Consider the following 26,374-nt stretch of genomic DNA (forward strand, 5'->3'; position numbering starts at 1 on the left):
CATAGGGAACACTGTGTCCATGGCCCAGATGTAACAGCTACTATGTGCTAACCACTTCTACTAATTAAATGTATCTGGGGCACAGTAAAGGAGGGAGAGAGAATTCAGGAGTGCTTCAATGTCTTACGTGAGTGTGTGTCTGAATATTTCCTAAGAGTTGAGTTTTTTCAAATTCTTTGATTTTCAGAGGTACTGTTGAGAAATGATGGCAAACTCAGGAAGTAGAATACACTTAGAATTCCATAGGCCTTTGAGCTATGCTCGCTGAAGGAAACATAACAATATGGTTCTTCTTCCCTTCTTTCTCTGAGCTGTTTGTTTGACAATGTTTTATTTCATATAAGTGTAAAGAAATATTCACCAATATCACTTGAAGCCCAAGCACATGATAGTGGCCATGAACTTCCAAAATTGTGAAGTCAAAAGATGTTTTTTCTTTTACTTTAGTGTCCTTAGGGATGACAGTTTAATAACACAATGTTGAATCATAAGATGCTCAAACAAAGATTCACAAGGACAATGAAGTTTGGACCTAACGGGTCATAATGTCAAGAATTTGTTTCTCTTGTTTTCCTAAAGTAAACTATCTTTAAGATCATTGCACCAACAGCTAACACTCTGTTACTTGAACAAAAAATGTATTTCTCTGGCTAGCAAAGGAAGAACACATTATGTAAAGAAAAATTGCCCAAAAAATGAGATGCTGGTGTTTAATGTGATAACCCACATAGGACTGAATTTGGATCAACCTCAAGTTAAAAAATGTGACTAAAACCTTAGATCTATCTTGGAAAGCAAGTGGACGGGGATTGGAGGAATACATGAAGATATACATAAAAAGATGAAACAAATTGAACTATAAAATATGTAACTATTTTTGTCATTTATACACAAAGACAAAAATGGTTTTGTGGGGAAGAAGTTTGAGGTTAAGATTGTAGAATTTTAATTTAATTATTATAAAAAGTTCAGAGATACCTGTTTAGTAGCTAGTTCAATATTTATGAGTAAGGTTAATGGAAAATATTCACTTTAGAAAAGTTAAACTGATGTTAGAAAAATGTTAAGTTGTATTGAAAGCCAGAATACTGAGCTCAACTACCAAGTCAGTTAAGTATGAATTGAGTAGAGGAAGATGACCCTTAACAAAAATGCAATATAATAGAATATTCAGTTTATAACTTAGGAAAGAAAAATGGTGCCCAATGAAAATTTAATCCATAATATATATTTTTAGATTATATTAGATATTCTGTGTGCATCTGATTTGAATTTGACACTATGTCCAATCTTTATTCTGTCTGATTCAACATTAACAATGACCTTTGTACCAATATCAAACATGTACCAACACTTAATAATACATGATTGAGAACACAAGTGGTGGAAGTTAGTGAATAATCTTTGCCCTTCTTTAAACAAGAATCTTGTTTATGCATAAAAATTTCCTTACTCTTTGTTTCTACCCTTAAATATGTTCTATTCAATCAGATCTTGATTGTCATTCCAAGAGAGAGCTTTGATGAAATTTGAATATAATGTGTTTTCTTTCCCTTTTATCAATTATCATGAATAGAACCTTCCTGCTTATTTTAACAAAAGTGAGAACATATTCTTTAATAGATTCATCATTATGACCTGAAATGAACCAGCTCACAAAATTGGCAAAAAAAAATTCTCTGAATAGTGACATCTTGAGATCTAGAAGAGGAAAACATTAGAGAAGAGCAATTGATTCATGTTATATGGTGCTATTAAAGCAAGATGATGGCCAAAACTGGTCACCTTGGTCATAGCCTCAGCTGAATAAATGAATATTTTACCCAGAAAATAAGGCAAAACAATCAATGGAAGCAAGAAGACAGACATTTTTGACCATAATGACTTTATAGATTTATAATCCTGATACTGTTTCTCAAGAGAGAATCAGTAATAATGATGGGAGACACGCTGAGATTACTCAAATTAGCATCAGTAAGGTATAGACTCCATGCACATAGGATGTAGGTTTCACAATTATACAAATATGGAAATATCATCTATTTTAATTGCAACCTAGATAGAGGAATGCATATGCTAAATACCAGATGCATCTTGTAGACTAGATTTCGGTGGGATGTGCATGCCTTACTCACTGACTTGTAAGGAAATAGCAAGGTCATAAACTGAGGTCTGAGACATTTGAAACAATAATTTTTTTTAGACTCTATGTAGTCCTTTGGAAGGTTCCTTTGAAACTGTCTTGGAAACTAAAACTAAGAAATAAATACGATTTTGTTAGACATTACTACTGAAACATTTACCAGACTTTAGAACTTCAATGACATGAGAAGTTGGAATATAGTCAATCTTCAGACAAATATCCTGGGCTTCTTTAGCTCTCTTAAAATTCTCCTCTGGATGTAACCGTAGTAACATCTTCACAACCATTAAGAAAATACTTTGGATTGCAGGAACAGAATGTTTCACAGTGTCCAACCAACCAAAGGGCTAAGGGATGTTTTGAGATCTTCTCTAAGAGAGAGTAGACTGTTTTCCCTGCTGTGCTTAAACTCATCCTCATGATGTTTTAATTAGTGTATTTGAAAAGTGACATCATTTATAATTTTCTCTGTTTTCTTATCATAAATTCTGCTACCACACTGAAGCATGGAATTTGGTGTAACTTAAACATGTGTTCACAAGCCACATTTACTGATATCAGGTAGGTTTCTCAGTAACACTATTATGTAGGAAATATTTCTGAGATCTCAGAATGCTTCCTTTTTCTCCATCATAACTTTTCCAGGACCCTGAATTTTGCTTTATTTAAAATCATGCCATTTTACATTTTATTTATATTTTATAAGTATGTTTCTGAAGTGGGTCAATATGGTACCTACAATTCAATTGAATTTCTTCAGTCCATCACTTCCATGTACAATGTCCTGAACTGGTTAATACTAAAAGAAAATTAATAATTACACACTGTAATAGAGACTTTAGGGACTCCAGTAGATATCAGGTAGATACTTGCTATATTGGCTCAAAATTATGTTTGTTAAAACTGAATAGGGTAAAATAAAACTGGGTTATTTAGTTTTTATTTCCACTGAAACCTAGTTCAAATATAGACAGGACAACTTCCTCACTATTGTTTATCTTAAAATTTATTTAAAAAGAGAAGGGAAACGTGGAAGAGAGATGTGTTGGGGGAGTGTTCTAATGGAAATTCGAGTGAAATAGTGTGGGTACATAGGAACAAAGTATACTGTATTTACAAATAAAATCTCCAATTAATTATATAATTTAAATATAACTGGAAAAGAATGTTTTGATCCTATGCAGTAATTTACTCAGGAATCACTTCTCTGTTCCCATTCTAGCTCCCAAATAATTGACACAGACACCTATTAACTATATAAACAAGCTGCAACCCTGTTCCCAGCTATCTACTCCCCAGCCAAAGGCCCCATGTACTTGTCAATGTGTTTTTGTCCTTGCTTGCTATGGGCCACGTGTATCTTCCTGCCTACTCTGTCATTGCAACCTCATGGCAAACACTCCTGGTCTCTCTACCATCTTTCCTCATGGTTCTCCTCTTACTTCTCACTTCACCTGACATCCCGTGGCTGAAATCGGAAGTTCAGTCTTCCTCTCTCCTCTGCTGAGCCACAGGCTGATCAACCCTTTATTACCCAATCTGAGATAATTGAGGAACAATTTGTACACAACACTGAGACAGGAGTTGGTTCAATAATCATGGCAATGATGGCCTCTGCAATGTAACCAGATCGCTGGCCACAGAAATCAGCACCTGAATGCACAGTGCACAAGACTAACCTCCAACACGAAAAATATGAAGTGTGGGTCATAAAAGAGCAGTGTAATTAAGGCGGCAACGACTTCCCATAAACAAAGCTTCGACCAGTTACATTTAAAGCAGACTTCCATTTAATGCTTAGATCTATAAGGCATTTATAAAATAGGAATCCAAATGTTACTTGAGATTCACACACCATACTTTCTCAGTGCTGGAGGCTTTGAAGGAGACTGTATTCTCTGTGCTCATCCATTATTCATCATTACAAAAGATTCTATGCCAGAAAACACTACCTTCTCTTTGATCTTTTCACCTCTGGCAGACTGAACCCAGCAGTTTTCATGCTCTTGTCTTAGGGTTCCTGATTTTTCCTCAAAAGAAGAACAGAGGAAAAGAGACACAGAGAAACACTTGCTTATATCACATTGTGAACGTGAAAGCCTGAAAAACATTGAGGAACTAGCCCAACTCTGAAATTTTTGCAGAAATAGGTCATATTTCTTTGTGAGTTTGAGAAGTAATGATTTGGGAACTTCCTATCAATGGAAAAGGTGCATATTGACCAGGGGTGCAAAATCAGCTTTAGAATATAATCTTGTGGTAATTGAATATAGGAGATACTTTAGAAAAAAGGAGAAGTGAATATGTAGGTATTAATGATTATTTATAGATTGATAATACCAGAAATCCACATTTTCCATTAATCCTCTTAGGTGCTAAGGGTTTCCACATTTTTGTATGTTCAGGTCTAAGTCTCCAATGACTCAGAATAGGATATTTTTTTAAAACAAAAATATTTCTCAGATGAATATAGTTACATCATTTCTCCTTGTCTCCTCCCCAAAACTCTCACATTTACCATCCCCTTCAATTTCATTAAAATTCATGGTGTATTTTTCTGTAATTAGTGAGTTTGTCTTTGTGTGTGTTTATTCCTAAGTATATCAATATAACTTGCTCACCCGTGTAATGAAACTTGCATGCACATGTTTTTCAGAACATACTATTTGATATTGGATGGCACAGTATGGAGGTAGCTTCCTCCACAGTGGAGTTGTCAAGTTTAACCATTATTGACAAAAAGTCTTATGCCAATATGGCATTATGTTTTAAAAAGGAGGAAATTTTTATTTTTTTTTTATTTTTTTTTTTATTAACTTGAGTATTTCTTATATACATTTCGAGTGTTATTCCCTTTCCCGGTTTCCGGGCAAACATCCCCCTCCCCCCTCCCCTTCCTTATGGGTGTTCCCCTCCCAACCCTCCCCCCATTGCCGCCCTCCCCCAACAGTCTAGTTCACTGGGGGTTCAGTCTTAGCAGGACCCAGGGCTTCCCCTTCCACTGGTGCTCTTACTAGGATATTCATTGCTACCTATGGGGTCAGAGTCCAGGGTCAGTCCATGTATAGTCTTTAGGTAGTGGCTTAGTCCCTGGAAGCTCTGGTTGCTTGGCATTGTTGTTCATATGGGGTCTCGAGCCCCTTCAAGCTCTTCCAGTTCTTTCTCTGATTCCTTCAATAGGGGACCTATTCTCAGTTCAGTGGTTTGCTGCTGGAAATTTTTAAATAAGTATCTTGGAAGATCATTTAAAAACCCATAAGGAAGGGGAGGGGGAGGGGGATGTTTGCCCGGAAACCGGGAAAGGGAATAACACTCAAAATGTATATAATACTCAAGTAAATTAAAAAAAAAAAACCTAGATGGAAAAGTCAACTTTCACAAAGGCAACTTTCCCATATATAAGAATGGGCCTGGAGCAGGTCGTTCATCCAAAAATTTCCTAGGAAACCAAATCTGCCTGTTTTAATTATGAACTTCTGACTTTTGAGACAATAACATTTTTGGTTGTTTTAATGCAGTGAATGAACAAAGGAAAAAAAAAAAGAAAGGAAAGGACTTGAGTGTTTGTAGGTATGGTGGAGGAGAAAGTTTATTACAGGTAACATGGACTAGCATAGCCAGAAACAGATACATCAGCAAGAGTTTAGGGTGATCATGACCCTGATCCATGTGGGGAAAGGGAGAGGTAAAAGGGAGAAAGAACCAAGAGCAGCAGCCAGCAAGCTGAGATACAAAAGCAGCAAAAGAGAGGCGGAGTGAAGGTGACCAAAATATCCAGATTATACTGGGAAGAGTCTCTGGGTGAAGGGCAGTCTAGCCTCTGGGCTAAAGGATTCAGGGTAGAGCTGGACAGACGGCTCAGTGGTTAAGAGTACTGAGTTCAGTACCCACAAGGTGGATCCCAACCATCTATAATGGGATCCAATGCCCTTTTCTGGTATGTCTGAAGAGAATAATGTGTACACACATTCATAAAATCACCACCACCACCACCACCACCACCACCACCACCACCACCACCATCATCATCACCACCATCACCACCACCATCATCATCACCACCATCACCACCACCATCATCATCACCACCATCACCACCACCATCATCATCACCACCATCACCATCACAACCATCATCATCATCATCATCATCATCATCATCATCATCATCATCATCATCTTTTTTCTTTTATTGGATTTTTTTTATTTACATTCTAAATGATATTCCCTTTCCTGGATTCCTGGATGCAAGTCCTTGGTTCCCATCCCACTCCTCTTCTTCTATAAGGGTGTTCCCCTCCCCATCAACTCTCCCTTTCCCTCCCCCCTCCTCTGGCATTCCCCTATGGGCGGGCTCCAGCCTTGACAGGACCAAGGGCTTCTCCTTCCACTGGTGCTCCAGTAAGGCTATCCTCTGCTACACATGCAGCCAGAGCCACAGGTCAGTCTATGTATAGTCTTTGGTTAGTGGTTTCGTTCCCAGGAGCTCTGGTTGGTTGGTATTGGTTTTTTTTTTTTTTTTATGAGATTTTAAAAAATAATTCAGGGTAAAGGGCAAAGTTTTCCATCCATACCTGGTTTAGGTAAGGACTGAGGGATGCTGGGAGAACCTGGAGGCTAGATATACTTTGTATATTAAATAGGCATCTCAGCCACTTGTTCTGGATTTGAAACTTAACAGGCAGCACTTTGTAAAGGCATCCCCGGAAAATCAGCAGTGCCCCATTTATTTTTCAGTTGAGGAACATTTACCTGCTGTTTTCTTCCTCTCAAAGGGCAATTGAATGCATTAGAGGAGCTGGTTTTCAAAGATGATGACATGGAAACCCTGTCAGTCAGTTGAAACAGATACATGCTAGTGTAATGGGATAGAAATTTCATCTCCATCCAGCTTTTAAATGTAAATAAGAAAACTGATCAGCTTTGGTGAAGAAATGACTCAGCACCTGTGAGCACTGGCTTATCTCCAAGAGGATTCCAGCACCCATGTGAAGAGTAATAAACTTTTGTAACTCCAGTACCAGGGCATTCAAAGTCATCTTCTGGATTCCATAGATGCCAATCTCATTGGTGTATACAGATATACTGTAAGTTAAACATTCATACACATAAAAGTAAATAAATAATAATATTTTCAAAATGTTTTGCTCCAGGCTAAAGAAACTGAGAAAAGGTACGTCTAGCAGACATGAAGACGAAGGTCTTAGGCTCAGAACCACATAAAAACAAGCTTTTATATATCATGAATCTAAGAACTTAAAATATAGAAGCAATAACTTCATAAGTTCACTGTGATCTTCATCTGCTAAATAATCAAGTCTCAAGGCCATCCTGGAATATAATAAGTTCAATATGAAAGAGAAAGAAAGGGAAAGAAGAGAAAAGAAGGAAGAGGAGGGGGAAAGGGAATGGGGCAGGAAAAGAAAGAGGAATAAGAAGAAAAGAAAGGAAGGAAGGAATAAGAATGAATGAATGAATGAGAGAAAGAGCAAGTATCAAAGTAGCTAATTTTTTACCAAACAACAAATCATTGAAATGACATTCCCAAAGGAAAATGTCAGGGTGGAAGGGTATAGTATTGGCCACACTGTCACACACTAGAGCTTCCAAGGTGAGATAATTTCTATGATATTTTATTTATGTTTTGTTTATGTTTCTTTTTCTTTTTCTTTTTTTTTTCTGCACAGGGTGCAATGGCAGAAAACAGATATGAGGGGACAGGGAGATGAGTGAGGCTAGTGTGCATGATGTGAAACTCACAAGAATCACTAAAATCTTTTGAAAAAAGGGAAAAGAAATGGATGGAACTGGAAAATATCATCCTGAGTGAGGTAACCCGATCACAGAAAAACACACATGGTATGCATTCATTGATAAGTGGATATTAGCCCAAATGCTTGAATTACCCTCGATGCCTAGAACAAATGAAACTCAAGACGGATGATCAAAATGTGAATGCTTCACTCCTTCTTTAAAAGGGGAACAAGAATACCCTTGGCAGGGAATAGAGAGGCAAAGATTAAAACAGAGACTGAAGGAACACCCATTCAGAGCCTGCCCCACATGTGGCCCATACATATACAGCCACCGGACTAGATAATATGGATGAAGCAAAGAAGTGCAGGCTGACAGGAATGGGATGTAGATCTCTCCTGAGAGATACAGCCAGAATCTGGCAAATACAGAGGCGAATGCCAGCAGCAAACCACTGAACTGAGAATGAGACTCCCGTTGAAGGAATCAGAGAAAGGACTGAAAGAGCTAGAAGGGGCTTGAGACCCCATATGAACAACTATGCCAACCAACCAGAGCTTCCAGGGACTAAGCCACCACCCAAAGACTATACATGGACCCACCCTGGGCTCCAACTGCATAGGTTGCAAAGAATAACCTAGTAAGGACACCAGTGGAAGGGGAAGCTCTTGGTCCTGCAAAGGCAGGACCCCCAGTGAACGGGATTCTTGGGGGGAGGCCAGTAATGGGGGGAGGGTGGGGAGGGGAGCACCCATATAGAAGGGGAAGGGGAGGGTTTAGGAGGATGTTGGCCTGGAAACCGGGAAATGGAATAACAATTGAAATGTAAATAAGAAATACCCAAGTTAATAAAGATGTAGAAAAAAAATCTACAGTGTTTCAACCATGGGGTAAAATATGTCTTAAGCAATTTGTAGTTAAGTATTTAAAAATTAATCACTGCACATGCCCAATTAAAAATAAAAAAAAGAAAAGAAAAAGAAAAAATAGGTTAGAAGGCATGCAAGGTCCCAAACCAGCACAAAGAAACCTATGTTGGCTATCAAAAACCTAGTGTGCTCAGGGGAGATTGTTTTACGAGTCCACGAATTGAGTATCCAATATATATATAATTTTTGGCCATACTTCCAAATTTCAATATGTTTGTATGTATGCAAAAAAACCAAACTTTTGCATACACATGTATAATATGTAATGTTTTTGATATATCATTTGTTATTATTTGTTAGAATGTTTGATGTGAAACCTCCATGTAATTTAAAATTTTATATTTGAGTATGTATAGATTTTATACTTCTTATATTACTACAGGAATTACAAGATTCATGAATGATTATTATTTTAATCTGTCAATAATACATCTTACAATATATCTCAGCTTATGGTACATGGAAGTTTGTTGTCTAAAGAATCAACCATGGTGCAAAAACAGGCAATTTGTACAAGGATGGCTTTTCTATAACTTTTCTACTCATTAAAATCTATAATCTTAACATGGTATCAGAGAAAACTGAGAGAGCAGTGAGAGTTTGAACAAAACTAAGCTGCGTAATGAATCTGAGGTCACTATAGATGATATAATGATACCCTGAAAGGAATGTAAAGATAAGAACATTTGAAAATGTTTACTTGAAACCTTTTTCTTACTCTTTACTGTCCTGCTCATGTGTCCCTGTACTGATAAAATTGGGAGTACAATATATAAAATAAAAAGAACATTAAAACCACTTACCAGCCAAACAATTAAATAAATGAGTAAATAAATGTAACACAGCAAAAGAAATATTTTTATTGGAGGAAAAGGAAATGAGGTACATTATAAGTCTTCGCCAACTGTATCAACTTTCTAATTTGAACATGTCACTGGTATCACATATATCTCGATACCCCAGGGCAGAAAAATGTCAGGGCAGAGAGGCAGGAGGGAGTTGGAGGGTGGGTGAAGGAACACCCACATAGAAGCAGGGGGAGGGGCAATGGGATAGTAAGTTTCTGGAGGGGAAACCAGGAAAGAGGATAACATTTAAAATGTAAATAAAAAATATCCAGTAGAAAAAAAAATAAAATGCTTTCACAAAGGCAGTCTTACTGAAGCCATCACTTTCTAACTTAGCATCTATACAAATATTACCAAGGACATTCTTTTGGATTTAGACTTCTTTAGTATGTCTTTGTGTTCATTTTGTCTTGGAATTTCTGACAGCCTTCAAGTGATTTAATTGATTGGTTGATCTCTCCTGAATTTACTTTCTGTTTGTAAAATAATGATCCAATCTCCACTACTTGCTATCACTGCATCAAAATGAAACCTTGCTGAATATTGCTGGATACTGTCACTTGTTTAAGAAAGTTGTACCATTGAGGAAGCCATAACTGAAAGGTTTTGCATTCTCTTATTTTTTTCATAATCTTAATGTAATTGAATATCATGAAACTTCTCAAACATCTCATGTATAAGTGTTAATTCTTAAATTTTACTCTAATTTTTACTTACCTAAAAGTGAATAATTTCACTAGACATGCTATCATGAGCTTCTAATCACAGAATTTCAGAGACAGAGGCTGAGGCAGAGGCTGGTAAATGTCTGTGTTCATGTCTAGCCTGGTCTACATAGGAAGATCCAGGATAGCAAGATGTACATAGTGAGGTACTGTGTAAAAAATAAACAAAACAACAACATTCCCCAGTAATTTTATTTTGCTCCATACTTCTAACATTTGAGTTTATGATATTCAAAACATTACCATGTCACACATTTTTTAGTTATTGTATTAGTCAGGGCTTTCTAGAGTCACAGAACTTATGGGTAGTCTCTATATAATAAGGGAATTTGTTGATGACTTAGTCTGTAGTCCAACTCCACAACAATCGTCAGAAGCAGCTGTGAATGGAAGTTCAAGGTTCTAGTGGTGGCTCAGTCCCACAAGGCAGGAAAGTGAAAAAGAGAGACTCTTTCTTCTTCCAATGTCCTTATGTAGGTCTCCAGCAGAGGTATGGACCATATTAAAGGTGTGTACCACTACGCCTGGATCTGGGACTTGCTTTGTCCCAGATGGCTTTGAACTCAGAAAACTCCTTGCCTTAGTCTCCTAGGATTCATAGTGATGCCTCAAGATTTCCAGGCCAAGATCCAGGTCAGAAACTTGTATCTCTCACCCTCAAGATCTGGATCACAGGTGAATCTTCCAATTCTAGATTGTAGTTATTCCAGATATAGTCAAGTTGACAACCAGGAACAGCCATTACTGTTATGTATTTGACTTTCAAAGAAAACAGAAATGGGGTTTGGGCTACTTTTCTTTTCTATTTGATATAGGATGGAGAGCCTGGAAAGAATCCACCGTCTGAGGGGATGGAGAAATAAAGGCATGTTGGTAGGAGGGAACACACTTCCTTTGTGAAGCTGTAGGTTCTTAGGCTTTAATACATGCCTATCACAGATCAATAATGTCCATAGACTTGTACCATTTTACTGAAGCAAGAGCAGCAGTAAACTAACAGTAAAAAGATTAACATGTTTATAAGCTTAAACAACCAAAACAGTTCTGGTGTTATAATAGTTAAGCTGAAAAGAACCCAGATGTCCTCCAACAGAGGAATGCATACAGAAAATGTGGTTCATCTACACAATTAAGAACTACTCAGCTATCAAAAACAATGAATATCATGAAATTCATAGGTAAATGGATAGAACTAGAAAATGCCATCCTGAGTGAGATAACTCAATCATAAAAGAACACACTGAGAAGTAGATATTAGTCCAAAAACTCAAATTACCCAAGATACAATCCACAGATCACATGAAGCTCAAGAAGAAGGATGACCAAAGTGTGGATGCTTCAGTCCTTCTTAAAAGGGGGAACAAAAATATTCATAGGAGGAGATATGGAGCAGAGACTGAAGGAATGGCCATTCTGAGCCTGCCCCTCCTGGGATCCAGCCCATATATATATACAGCCACCAAACCTACACAATATTGATGAAGCCAATAGGTACATACTGACAAGAGCCTAATATAGCTGTCTCACAAGAGGCTCAGCAACAGTGTGACAAATAGAGGCGAATGCTAGCAGCAAACCATTGAAATGAGAGCAGGGTCCCCATTGGCGGAGTTAGATAAAGGTTTGAAGGAGCTGAAGGGGCTTGCAACCCCATAAGAACAACAATACTAACCAACCAGATCTCCCAGGAACTAAACCACTACCCAAAGAGTATACACATGGACAGACCCAAGACGCCATGTTGGGCACCAATGGGAGGAGAAGCCCTTGGTCCTGTGAAGGCTTGATGCTCCAGTGTAGGGGAATATCAGGGCAGGAAGGAGGGTGTGGTTGGGGAGGAGGAACACTCTCATAGAAGAAGGGGTAGTGTGGATGGGATAGGGGGTTTATGGACAGAAAACTGGGAAAGGGAATAACATTTGAAATATAAATTAAAAATAGCCAATAAAAAATAAATAATAAAAAGTGTTTAGTTTATGGTTCACATCATGCACTGAGCTCAATAAAAGCATTTAGCACATAAAAAAGTTTAAATTACAGTTTTTAATTATCTTTACAGCTCTTTTGTCACCCATTCTTGCACTATATGTGTACATTTGTACACACACACACACACACACACACACACACACACACATCCTTAGCAATTAAAATTATTTATTTGGGTGATTTCCATGGTAAATCATTTTGTTAATTTTATTTTATTTTATTGTATCTCTAGTATTTTATCTATTATCTATATATTTTGCAAGATTTTAATTTATTCCTCCACACATTGTCTCTGATCAAAATTTCTTGTTTCTATTATTTTCAAAGTCAGATATATCCTCATTTATTCAGAAAATATAAAACCACTGTTCTTGGAGATTTTACTCTTTTTCTTTTCTTTTATTATATAATAATTTACATGTAATATATATGTATAAATATATATATATATATAAATTTATATAAACTACTCATTTTGAATTTACTTTTTGAGCAACCAAGTAGTATGGCTAATGACTAATGTTGCAATAGAAATAAGTTTTAAATGTTTAACATTTAAGAGTTTTAACTATTGGACTATTATTTTGAGATTCAAAAGATATGTGCTATGTAAATGACAAGTTTCAAAAGATACCATAAAGTTCTTCATAATCTGACAAAGTAAAAATATGAAAGATACATAAATCAGAAAAAATTGGTGCCTTAATATGATACTGCGTATTTCATGACATAAAATTTACATAGTTTATAGTTAATTGTTCCATCACTCACAAAGAGTATGCACTGTTCTGAGGAAACTCTTAGAGACACTTGGATACTAATTGTGGTGCTGAGAGCACAGTTTAAACTCAGACAATCATTATGGCAATAAAGTTAATGATCTCATTAAAAACACACCAACATATTTATAGGGCTGTTAACTGGATATACTTATTCAAGGTCCATGAAAGGCAGAAGATTTTAGTAGGTAGAAATAAAATAGTGGATTTTTTCATTTATAAATATTTATTTCAAAATTAATGGGACAAATGATTAAATATAATGGGAAATAATGAAAAGAAAGGTATATTGAAGAGCTTTCTGAATATCATATTTAAGACAATAATTTTAATTTAACATGTAAAGCATTATTGAAATATTTTGTAACTAATAAAAAACACCAAGCTTTCTAAGGAAAAAAAACATATAATTCAAGGATCAGGAGGGGGATAAAATATGGACTGTAAAAAAAATTAAGGAATAAAAAATATGTATAAGCTTTATTTTTATTTATTTTAGAAAAACATTCTTACTCATTTTAATGCGGATTTATGTTTTCGCAGTTATAGATTATAACATTGATTATCCTGAGAGGTGTGTGCATGTTTGTTTAGACAGGTGAGCCAAACTAAAGGAAATTGGTTCTTTCTCCCATATGAATCCTGGGGATCAAACACAGAATGGTACTTGGAAGCAAATTATATTACCTGCTGTACCAATGTGATAGCAATAACATTTGACCTTCCATGGCTTATCACCATAGCAGGACTTAATATCAGTTCTTAACACATATAGAACATTGAACAGACTGATTTAGCACGTCCTTGTTTTTTGAAGAGTTTCCATATTGCTTTCTACGATGAGCAGTTCTTACAGCTAAACAATTTTTCCCGTTCGAATCTTAGAATTATTATTTAATTTTAGACTGCTTTTGAAAATAAATTCTTCTCTCATACAGTACATCCTAAAAATAATGAAACAGATTTCAATCCCCCACCTACGGTCTCTCCCAAACATGCTCCCTCTCCTTTTCTCTTCAGAAAAGAACAGGCCTCCAAGAGAACCCAACAGGACAAAAAACAGGACACAATGAGACAAGACAAAGGCTGAAAATTGAGACTGCAAAGGGCAACACAGAAGTAGAAAAAGGGCCCCAAGAACAGGAAAAGAGTCAGAAACACACCCTGTTCCCACTGTTATGATTCCCACAAGAACACCAAACTAACAGCCATAGAACATGTGTCTGTGAGCCTCCATCAGCTTTGAATCAACTAAGCTCGAAGTGGCAAGCCTGATATTTAATTTTTTAATTTTATGTCATTAAAATATAACTTTGTCATTTCCCCTTCCTCTTTGTCCCTCCAACCCTTCCCCTGTAACCATCTTGAAGTCTTTCAAATGAATCCTGTTTTGTAATTGCTATATTGTTTATAATTACTGTATTCTCAAATTAGACTTTCTTTGTTTATATACATATATTATAATGTGTATAATTATATATATATATATATATATATTACTTGTAATGATGCATTGCTCATCTTGCTCAACCTGTATGCTATAAAATGTTACGTATATAATTTCAGGCTGACAACTTGATATTAGCTAATTTGCGGTGTCTTCTTTGGAGAAGAATATTTCTGCCACTGTAACCTATATGACTCTGTCTAGGTCTGTGCCTCCATGAGCATATATTCCCCCTTTCAAGTTAGCATATGTGTTTGTGTTGTCCTGGTTCAAGACCTGTTAGGACTTCACTGCCGCAGCTTCTCTTCTGTGACATTTATAGGACACAAAATTTAGTAGCAAATTTTCAGCTTTCCTGGCTCTTACAATCTTTCTACCCCTCTTCTGAAAGGATCCCTGAACCTAAGGTATAGGACCTGTGTTTAGATAAATCACGTGGGACTTGGCAATACAAATCTCTTGTTCTCAAGATTTTTTTATTTTATTCATTTATTCATTATTAGTTGACAAATTATATTTTCATACATTATATTCTGATCATATTTTCCTGTCCTACTGTCCCATCTTTCCCACTCCTGGAACACCTCAACTTCATGCTCTCTTTCTTTTAAAGACATACACAATAGAAATAAAAAATAAAGCAAAACAATAAGACCATGCCTCCCCAACCACAAAACAGAAACAGAAATAAAGATTACAAACCAAAGACCCACAACACAAAACCACCCAAATGCTCCTTGAAAAAAATAAAATTGGTTTATATTCTTTCAACAGTAATTGACAGATTATATTTCCTTATTTGTGATGGGGCCTTGTCGAATTTATCCCACTTATGATTATAGGTTGATTGAGTAAGTCCAAACTAAAGGTCTTGTGAATGATGGTATAATGATGAGCGATCCCTAGAACTGGCCTATTAAGTAAAATTCGTCTTGTAGCAGTTGTACAGATTTCTAATTCCTTCAGTCTTTCTATTCTCTCTTCCACCAAATTCGTTGAGCTGTAGATGTTTGTGTTCGGCATCCCTACAACTTATTCTTTGTCTTAGAACTAATTGCGGATTTTCTGTGATGGTTTTCATCGACTGCAAAATAAACATTTTCAATAGCCAAAATGAGCTACACTCACTTGTGGGTATATGGATAAATATTTAAAATGCAGATATAACAGTCTGATCCATTTATTCGGCGTGATTTGACTGACTGTGTGTAGACAAGTGTAGGTGGGTCATTTATTTGTTTCCAGCATATCAAAATGGTTGTCAGATCTCTCATCTCTTCTCACATACATTGGCTGGCCAATCTACTCAGAGTAAGTTTCCTAAGTATTCCCTGGGCCCATGAGAAATTTTGGGATGACTCATGTCTGGTTCACGTTGCTTATTTGACTGAACTTAAAAATAGCTTTCTGAATGTTTTATAATAGGAGGTGGACAGGCTTGTTATATTCACATTCTAATGTAGGAGATTTCTGGAAAAGAGTACCTTCTGGCTGGAATTTTCCTCTCTAGCCATGGAGAACTGAGCAAATGTAACTCTTCAGAATGAGCTCAGGTCATCTGAGACTTTCAATTTTTGCAGGCAACACATACTTCAGTTTTTCATGACAGGTGTGGATGCTACTGGTTGACCTCCCACTTACTGCTTCTACTGTTCACTCCCCTCTGTATTCAAGGTTAGTCCTGAGGCACAGAAGTCTAGCACTGTATTATCTTCTTTATAAAATTCTCAGGTGTCCTTATATTCTGTAGTGTTCACTGTATGTGTTAGACCTCTGTCTCCACCTCTCCACTTAATTGTTTATTGCATCTTATTTGGTCCGAATTCATGGAAAGAAACTAAACATGTATGCTGCAGTGATCCATCCTATTCAAATCTAACATCAAATTTCTCTAAAGTGCAGATCAATTAATTATATAGTTATAATTATTCCAATGAAATTATCAATAGTTAGCTACTTAACAAAAATTTACAAAGTTTTAGAAAGAATATTTTATTCCATGTAAGACTATAGAACACTGATTACTGAATTTCTCCCAAATTTGTGTTAAAATCCCAGCATCCTATAGTTCTGAAGACAGACTTTAAAAACCACTTTTGGTGATATCAATACATTCAAATGAATTAATTAGGGAGGATCTTAGTATAATACAAATGGCATTTTAAAGGGACCATAGCTCTCCTTACACATTGATTTTAAATGATTGATATACAAAATTATGTGAAAATAAATTCCTTTACTGTAAGCCATAAATTTGAGGTTCTTTGTCATAATAGGCATAACTTAAATAGGCAAGGGTTATCAATGATGCTTTTGCTGTCAACTTTACTAGCGCTTGCTGTGACAGAAGAATATTAGAGCTCCATTTCAATTACACTGCTGCTTTGTGTTTTAGCACAAACATCTATGCCTGCAGTTTCTAATTGCTTTACCTTAGCGAAGGCCTCAGTATCTTTAGGAAGTGAATTATACTTCATACCCCACCTTAGCCTTACATTTAAAAGAGGAAGCCATGAGCACAAGTTATTTGTCTTCTCAGAAGGCCCAGCAGAAGCTGACCATTCTGACTCCCTGTACCTACAGAAATATGTATCTTGAGCTAAAGGAAATAAGTCAGGCATTCCCCTAAATTTTATAATAGATTTGAATCTTGCATGAGCTAATCATCTCATAGTGCATTACATTCATGTGATTTATCTTTGTAATTTTCAAAATCTACAGAAAGCATATTCAAATATTTTTCTCATTTTCAGAGGACTACCACATACATATTTGCAAATTTCATTACATTAGAACCCAATATAGACTGTGATATTTCATATATATATATATATATCCCAAAGTACACTATAATTCTGTCATAGATATCTTAGAATGTTGGCAGTCTAGTGAGTAAATATATAAGCAGCAAAACCAGTTTCATAACATGTAGAAAAACTCAGCAAACATTTTCTCCATTACTATGTGATTGAGTTTATCCATGTAAAGCAAAAGACACTGTCAATAGGACAAAACTCCAACCAACAAATTGGGGAAAAGTCTTTACGGATTGTACATGTGATAGAGGGCTAATATCTAATACATGCCAACAACTCAAGAAGATAGATTCCAGAGAATCAAACAGCTCATTTTAAAAATGGGCTACAGAGCTAAACAGAGAATTCTCAACTGAGTATTATCAAATGACTGAGAACACCCCACCATCCAAAGAGTACACATGGACAGAACATTGGCTCCAGCTGCCTATGTAGCAGAGGATGGCCTTGGTGGCCACCAATGGGAAGAGAAGTTCTTGGTCCTGCCAAGTCTCAAGCTCCCCTGTGTTAGGGAATGTAAGGGCAGAAAGGCAAGAAGGGGTGGCTGGATGGGATAGGGGGTTTATGGAGGGAAACCAGGAAAGGAGATAACATTTGAAATGTAAATTTTAAAAAGTCTAATAAAAAATAAAAGAAAAAACGTTCAACACCCTTAGTCATCAGGGAAATTTTGCAAATCAAAACAACTCTGAGATTCCACCTCACACCAGTAAGAATGACTAAGATCAAAAACTCAGGTGACAGCCTCCTCCATTGTTGGTAGGTTTACAAGCTGGTACAGCCGCTCTGGAAATCAGTCTGGAGGTTCCTCAGAAAACTGGACATAGTACTACCTTAGGACCTAGCTATAGACTCCTGAGCCTATACCCAAAAGATGCTCCAACAGCTCCACTACATTCATAGCAGCCTTATTTATAATAGTCAGAAGCAGGAAAGAACCCACATGTCCTTCAATAGAGGAATGAGTACAGAATGCGGTACATCTACACACTAGAGTACTACTCAGCTATTAAAAACAATGACTTTATGAAATTTATAGGCAAACAGCTGGAACTAGAAAATACCATCCTGTGTACGGTAACCCAATCACAAAAGAACACACAAAGTATGCACTCACTGATAAGAGGATATTAACCCAAAAGCTCGGAATACCCAAGATATTATTCACAAACCACATGAAGCTCAAGAAGAAGAAAGACCAAAGTGTGGATGCTTCAGACCGTCTCAGAACGGGGAACAAAAATACTCACAGGAGGAAATATGGAAAGAAAGAGTGAAACAGAGACTGAAAGGCCATCCAGAGACTGCCCCACCTGGGGATGCAAGCCTTATACAGCCACCAAACCCAGACACTATTGTGGATGCCAAGAAGTGCATGCTAACAGGAGCCTGATACAGCTGTCTCCTGAGAGTCTCTGCCAGAGCCTTTTAAATACAGAGGCGGATGCTTGCAACCAACCATTGAACTGAGAACGGGGTTCCCAATGGAGGAGTTAGAGAAAGGACTGAAGGTGCTGAAGGGATTTGCAACCCCCTAAGAAGAACACAATATCCACCAACCAGACACCCCAGAGTTCCCAGGTACTAAACCACCATCCCAAGAGAACTCAGGGATGAAATCTATTGCTCCATCAGCATATTTAATAGAGGATGTCCTTGTAGGGCATCAATGGGAGGTGAGGGCCTTGGTACTTTGAAGCCTAGATGTTCCAGCATAGGGGAATGACAGAGCGAGGAAGTGGGAAAGAGTGGGTGGGTGTGTGACGGCGCACCCTGATAGTAGCAGGGGTTGGGATGGGATAGCAGGTTTTTGGAGGGGAAACTTGGAAATGAAATAACATTTAAAATGTAAATTAAAAATGCAATTAGCAAAAAGAAAGAAACTTCTTAATTCTCAGGAGTTTCGTAAGGCTGAGTTGTTATACATATGCAATAAAACTTGATTATATATTTGCATTTATAATTATAATATAAGGCCATTAATAGTGAACACTGAGAATGAATTTGTTTTGAATTATTTCATGGAATGTATGGTTTTCTACTTTTTTCACTTTTATATTAGTTATTGTGGTTTTTTTGATAAAATCTTTCATTTTGGGCTGGTTCTGTAAAGAACAAACCATACTTTGCACATAACTCAAGACGTTAGGTTGTTAGTTTAGAACCCACTGTGATGTATTTTTAGAATAGGAATTTACAATCAATGCTAAGCAGCTGTTTGGTTCTACTCACAGTTAATTATTTATCATGCATTAACCAATGAGTTTTCTACTATGATGTGCCAAACTTCATAACTTCATTGATGGCTTATTTTCCACTTAAATCCTCATAAAATGTCTTTTTTTTCACCTTTTCCCTTGACTTTCATAACTTTTCTGTTCACAATTTTCCTTAATTGCAGATTTCACTTTTTAAAATACTGTTTATAGATTATCAGAACTGTGAAACATGGCTTCAGCACCTTAACTTGCAAATGTCCTTATCCATTCATTGCTTATATATTACATAATCTCTGCTCATTTGTAGCATTATGGACCTTAAAACTTTACTGTTAAATATATAATTTATTTACCACTGTAATTTCTGCAATCAACAATATTTCATCTTATTTTTGACTGATAAATATTTATTAAGATCTATACAAACAAATAAACTGTTAGTCACTGGGCAGAATTCTAGAGGACATATTTTAATACCTGTTTTACAGAATGTTTAATATTAATTTCCATGTTTCTAGGTACAGCAACTCAAGTAAAAATAATGAAACAATTGCTAGCACATGGCTCCTTAATTATGGTAAATATTGAAGTATCTGGAAAATAGTACATTTCAAATATATATTTTAATAATTTAAAAATATAGTTTTATTTTTAAAAAGTTGAATTACTTTTTGTTGGATATATTTCTTTATATTTTAAATGTTATTCCCTTTCCTGGTTCCTGTCCATAAGCCCCCTCTCCCTTCCCCCTCCCTGTCCCCCAGAAGGGTGTTACCCCCCATCCACAGTCTCTTACCACCACTACCCACACATTCCCCTGAACTGGGAGGGGTCCAACCTTGTCAGGATCAAGGGCTTCTCCTTCCACTGGTGCTTAACAAGGCCATCCTCTGCTACATATACAGCTGGAGCCCTGGGTCAGTCCATGTGTAGTCTTTGAGTAGTGGTTTAGTCCCTGGGAGCGCTGGTTGGTTGGCATTGTTGTTCTTATGGGGTTGTAGGCCCCTCGCTCTTTTGATCCTTTCTCTTAATTAAATATATAGCTGTTTGCTTTTCCTACAGATAATTCTGAAACATTTGGTAAAATTGAGCATCAAATTTGTAAACATTGACTTTTAGAAATTTCAGATTCAATAATTTTAGAGTGTTAATAGTTTTCCAAGTAATAATGCTAGTGAGTTTTTTTTTAAATATTTTTATATTCTTGCTTGTTTTAGTACTAGAGATTAGAATTGTGGCACTGCTGTGCTAGTGGAGTGTTTTACAAATGAGCTCTACCAACTGCCCTCTATCTACTCTTGAAACCAGGTCTCATTACATCCTCCTAATCATTTTTGAAGTAATTTTCCAAGGCAGGTATTCTTTGAACACGTAATCGTCTTACCTCAGCCTCTGGAGTATTTGGATCATGTGTCTGAAACACTAGATCCAGCCTTGAAATGTACTGGTGCGCAAAGATTTTCATTACAAGATTTATCTTCTTATATCTGCAATCATGAAGATACTATAATTTTATTTTTTCAGCAAATCTTAAGAAAGTGTTCTCTCTTCACTTGAGCTAGTGTTATGTTGAAACAAGCCTACTTCAACTTCCATGCAGAACATCTATCGTAGCTCTTAAGTGGACTGCTTCTAATTTTTCAATCTACAGACTTTCTGACAAGAAACACATTACATGCCTTTAAAAGCATGTATGAGTATTTCCAAAATGTCTTATATTTCACTTCCAATCTTCAATGGTCATAATATGCTTACCCTTATCTATGTATTTTATTATAGTTTTCAACTTTTTTCTGAAATCCCATTATTATTTTTATGGATTAACAAAAAAAAAAAGAAAAAAACCAAACAAACCAAACAAACAAACAAACCTACTATCTCAGTACTAGGGTATGAAAAATCTATTCTCACAAATCATTTTTAAAGTCCTACCTCCAGGACTACTGTGCAAGTCTCAGAAGGATGAACACTTGTGAGGTGATTTGGTTTAAAGGATGGCTACACTCTCAATTTGATTGCACCAATTAGAACTTCAAGGAATCCGCTGTATAATGTAACAGGCAGGGAGAATTCCTGCAATGCGTAAAGTGTATTGGGCAAATGGTGTTGAATTAACCGCATCCAGAACTTGAGAGGTATCAAGACACTATCTCATAGTATTTTACTACAAGAAGCCAAGGGCTGAATACTAGGTGTCTCTATAGAGTATTTCTTCTCTTTTTGTAGAAGTCTGTAGTATTGAGTAACCGTGAAGGACAGCTTTAAGAGGAACATATTTGTACAACAAAAGAACTAGAGTGTTTTTTATTAAGATTAATGAAATACTGTCTGTTTAGTATAGAAATCTTTCTTAAAATAAAAATTGAGCTAGAAAGCTAATTAAAATGATTGAGTTCTAATAACTGAAAGAAAAGAAAATTCAAATCCCTTTTCTTTTAATTCCTGGACATTAGGTGTCAGTGAATAAATAGAAGAATTTTAGAAATAAGTTCCTGATAAAGTTCATTTTTTTACACTGAATATGTTTTAACCTTCTCTCAATTGTTGTACCATTTTATAATTACCTTAGTGCTATATATTGGTTATATATTCATATCAAAATAAATATCTTTTTAGGTAACATGGAAACTATAATTTATACATTGATTTAAAAAATGTCACTGACAGTAATTTCAAATTAGTTGCCATTATACCATTTTTTATTACCCAGAAATATATTATTTAACAAATTTATTATTATCTGAATTTCCATAGTGTGTACAATGTACTATAATCTCTCTTAAGTGTCTCTAATTTTTCCAGCCCATCTTCCAAATGCCTATTATTTTTAAAGCTGACTGAATCAAATTTTCTTTCCCATATGCACTTGGGTCATCCACTGGGACATTGACATCTCACTACTAGTCCCCCTCCCTCCCAACCTCCAAAGTGAGTCTTCCTCCACCAGGAGCCATAAACTGTCAGTATCTCCTCAATCAGAGATGTGCATCATGTAATGTACCCTTCCCTTCTTGTTGGAAATTTTAATCAGCTTCATCTTGTGCATGAATTGCGAAGGTAACTACTACTGTGGGCTCAGTTGTGTAACAGTCATGCCATGTCCAGAGTACAGCATTTCGTCTTCTGGCTCATATGATTATTCTTTGTTGATATGTCCAGAGTCTTGTGGAGGGAATTAGTACAGATGTCTCATATACTTTTGAGCACTCATATTTTCATATTAAGTAGTTATGAGACTCTGCATTAACTGCTACCTACTGCCAAGGAAGGTTCTCTGACCAAGGATGAAAAAAGCACAAACACGTGGTTAAACATATAAATATTAAAAAAGAGAGTTTAATAATAAAACTATTATTAAAAAAGCTTCAATTCTGTGCATGACACTATAGCCTAAAAAGTATCACAGATTAATGTCATCAAAGTGAGTATGGGTGATTTCAATACCCAATTCTCTCCAATAGACATATCATTTGGAATAATTTGGAATCACAGAAAAATCAGATTTACAAACCAGTTATATGAATAGACCATTACTAAGTAAACTATTAATGAGCCACTTAAAATGTAACATATTAGACCATTATTGGTTAACCTTTAACCTCTGTTAGGAATTTTTAGGTTTTCCAGTGCAGTGTATTTTTTTATGGAGACTATATAGACGCAAACAACAAAAATTAACTCAGCAAGTAGTATTATGTGCACACACACACACATGTGCGTGCACACACGCACACACACGCACACACACACACACACACACACACACACACACACACACACACAGAGTAAATTAGAAATAATGAAAAAGAGTCTATGAACTTGAGAGTCAGGAATCCTGAAAGATGTTAGAGTGAGGATAGCTGGAAGGAGCTGTAGAATGAAAGATAATCTATGAAATTACAAATCTGTGATACTTTACATGAGTGAAAATTTCAGGGTAGCTATTTATGTAAACTAACAAAAGTTAAGCCTTTGATTGTAAGGAAGAGCAAAGTATAACAACAGGAGTCCATTCATAAATATATATTCAGAACTCTGTTATATCTGTCACTATAGTTTTTCAGTAAACAATTTGAATTGTTTTTTCAGGGACATAGTGATATTTTACACCGTAATACTTGATTGTAAGGATGTCTATGCTCAGTTCAAGTCAAAGAAAGATGTGTCATTTCCTGACCAGAATATTTTTCACAATAATTTTACTGCAGAAACAAAATCCTTTCTCTTTTGGAGATAGAAAAAGGTAGAAATTATAGTTATTCTGTATTGGGACCACATGGAAAAGAATTTTAACTGTGACATTATCTGGTATATACTAGAAACAAGGGGAAGATAAGGCTTTGGGTTGATAAGCCACTAAGCCTACGATAACATTTGTTATCACAGCAGGACCCAGTCTATCTTAACTGATGTAAGGATAACCAAGGGTAGTCCTGATAAAATCGTGAGACTAATAAGAACAACAACATAGGATGAATTATGTCAGAAGTATAAATGGTCTTTAAAGTATATACGATCTCTTTTTAGCCCTATGATATGTTGGTATTTTCAATTCTTTTGCACAAAAATATGTTTATTGTGTGACAGTAAATGCACTTATGCGAAATCTCAAATATTACATCTGTTTACAGAAAGGTAGTATATAACAGATTTGACTTATGTCTTATTACTATAGTATCTAATTTGTTATATTTTTTTGTAAAAAGTTTAATTGATTTATTTTAATAGCAAGGCAGATAATATGCTTATTTTATTTGGAAAACATTATGTTTTAATCTTGAAAATGATCTACTCATTCACTTACCTGTTTACCCTGCTCTCATTGCATATCTACAATATTTTCAGTATTACTTTTAGTATTGACATTGGTATAGTTAGTATAGTAATTAATATCCCTATTCTATGAGGCACAAAACATATGTATCAAGAAAATACAATACAGCAATAAATGAACACATAAAATAAAAGCAGAAAAATATATGAACAGATTACTGGTTGGTGACTGAAGTAAAGAATGAGCGATGACTCTTTGAAAATAAGGCTAGGAATAAAGATACTAAATAAAAAAGGAAACTGGTAACTTTATTTTTTCAATCAGAGAACAACTATGTTCTGACGGAGACTGTATCATGTTATAAGTTACATTAATAAACTGAACAGAAAAAAATTGGGAATTCCTCAACTGCTAAACACTTTTTTTCAATTTACTAGATTAAGGAATCAGCCATTTTCAGCCAGGAGCACTGAATAGTGATTTTAATGTAGAGAAAATACAACATGTAATTGATTTCATATTTTAAAAAGAGATTTAGCCTAGTGAGAAATACAGCACAAGGACATAGGCAAGAAGAGAAGTTCAGCATTTATCCTCACACTTGGAGCCAAAGTTACATGTAATATAGTAAAAAGCAAGCCAGCAAGCAAACAAACACATGCAAGGCTTTTCAGATGTAGATGCAAAAATGTACTAAATAAAGACATAAGTATTAGCAATGAACACATGAAAGCTCTGTGAGTTTGTCTTGAATAGACAGGATGGAGAAGACTGCTTAGCAGATATTAGAATGAAGGGGAAGTTTCATTCACTTTAGGTCATGGTGTTATTGAGCCTTTAAGTGTTTATCCATGTAGTTATTTTTAAATGTGAACCAGGAAGTTACATGTGGCAAGACCATGCCAAATACATAAAAAGATGTAAACTTCAAAGGACAGTTAGCATGGAAAATTTAAAAAAATAATAGTCATACAGAGTGCTTTTTAAACATACTATTCACTGATTTCAAAGCATCGTAAATATAAATTAAAATTTTGAGAGGAGAGAGGTCAGGAGGTACAGAAATGAACCTTTAAGTATCTTCTGGAGCTTTGCTCTTGAACCAGGCGGCCTCAGCTGTGAACAATGCAGCTCAGGACCTATGCCGCAAAGAGGAGGAGGAGCTGTTGAAACAACTGCATAATCTGAAGGTGGAATTGTCCCAGCTTCGTGTCACCAAAGTGACAGGTGGCACCACATCCAAGCTCGCCAAGATACGAGTCAAACACAATTCCATCACCCGTGACCTCATTGTCATTAATCAGACTCAAAAAGAAAATCTAAGGAAGTTCTACAAGGGAAAAGGAGTACAAGCCCCTGGACCTGAAACCCAAGAATAGAGGCATGCAATTCCGGCTCACCAAGCAGGAATAGAAGCTGAGGACCAAGAAGAAGCCGTGGAAGGAGCGGTTGCACTCACTGTGCAAGTATGACCTCAAGGTCTGAGATAACAAGGACAATAATGTGCAAGACTGACAAAACACACCACCAACAACAACAATAACAATAACAAAAGTATCTTCAGGAACTTAATGAGATAGTTAATAAGCATACTTAGTCCATTCTATTTTCACAATAATGTATAAAATTTTATTGTTTTATTATAGTAGCTTCAAAGACACTTTTAAAACATATAGGATATCTCTAATACAAATAATGAACAAGAAATTGACAGGAAAATAAAATTGCAAAATGTTTCATATCACAAGCAGAAACGAATGGTAGGGGAAGCTTTACATGGAGTTCTGGAATTCTCTGTAGTGTGACATTGTCAATATACTATTCCTTTTAGAGGCAGCATGGTTTATCACGATTCCTTTGGTACACTAAAAAATGTAGTCCATAAAATCCAAGTAAAGATGTAGTCTTGATGTTTCCCCAATATAGGGTTTTTCTTCATTGGTATGCATAA

At 35.9% G+C, this 26,374-nt stretch overlaps 1 protein-coding gene and 1 pseudogene across 1 annotated transcript in view; both read left to right on the plus strand.

Moving 5' to 3' along the window:
- Positions 1 to 25,950, plus strand: part of LOC147996129 (large ribosomal subunit protein uL29 pseudogene) — a 59,153-nt pseudogene extending 33,203 nt beyond the window's left edge.
- Cdh12 (cadherin 12) overlaps positions 1 to 26,374 on the plus strand; it is a 1,210,919-nt gene that overhangs the window by 391,109 nt on the left and 793,436 nt on the right. The gene's annotated exons all lie outside the window — the stretch shown is intronic.

This window comes from Rattus norvegicus, chromosome 2 (assembly GCF_021556685.1).
Source record: "Rattus norvegicus strain SHRSP/BbbUtx chromosome 2, alternate assembly SHRSP_T2T, whole genome shotgun sequence".
In the NCBI taxonomy this organism is placed as follows: domain Eukaryota; kingdom Metazoa; phylum Chordata; class Mammalia; order Rodentia; family Muridae; genus Rattus; species Rattus norvegicus.